Source organism: Arachis ipaensis, chromosome B06, assembly GCF_000816755.2.
Source record: "Arachis ipaensis cultivar K30076 chromosome B06, Araip1.1, whole genome shotgun sequence".
NCBI lineage: Eukaryota > Viridiplantae > Streptophyta > Magnoliopsida > Fabales > Fabaceae > Arachis > Arachis ipaensis.
Genome location: NC_029790.2, coordinates 121156664 through 121157547, shown reverse-complemented (window position 1 = coordinate 121157547; position 884 = coordinate 121156664).

Below are 884 nucleotides of genomic sequence, written 5' to 3'. Positions count from 1 at the left end.
AAATTACCTAAATTACCTAATATGAGCAACAAGATGAACCATCAGTTGTCCAAACTCGAACAATTCCCGGCAACGGCGTCAAAAACTTGGTGCACGGAATTGTGATTCACACTTTTCACAACTCCGATGCAACTAACCAGCGCATCGTCCAGTTGGAATTTTTCGAAAATAAAAATAAAAGTTTAAACATAAAATAAAATTACCTAATATGAGCAACAAGATGAACCATCAGTTGTCCAAACTCGAACAATTCCCGGCAACGGCGTCAAAAACTTGGTGCACGGAATTGTGATTCACACTTTTCACAACTCCGATGCAACTAACCAGCAAGTGCACTGGATCGTCCAAGTAATACCTTACGTGAGTAAGGGTCGATCCCACGGAGATTGTCGGCTTGAAGCAAGCTATGGTCATCCTTGTAAATCTCAGTCAGGCTGATTTAAATGGTTATGAGGTTTTGATAATTAAAATATAAATAAAACATAAAATAAAATAAAGTTACTTATGTAATTCACTGGTGGGAATTTCAGATAAGCGTATGGAGATGCTTTGTTACTTCTGAACCTCTGCTTTTCTATTGCCTTCTTCCAACCATGCGTTACCTCCTTCCATGGCAAGCTGTAAGATCCTCTCAGTGAAAATGGTCCTCTACGGTTTCTGCACGGCTAATCAACTATCGAATTTCTCGTCTCGGATGAAAAATACCAGGTACAGCTACCGCATGGCTAATCATCTGTCAGTTCCCGCTAGCGTCAGAATAGGATCCATTGATCCTTTTGCACACTGTCACTTGCACCCAACATTCGCAGGTTTGAAGCTCGTTACAGTCATTCCTTCCCGGATCCTACTCGGAATACCACAGACAAGGTTTAGACTTTCCGGAT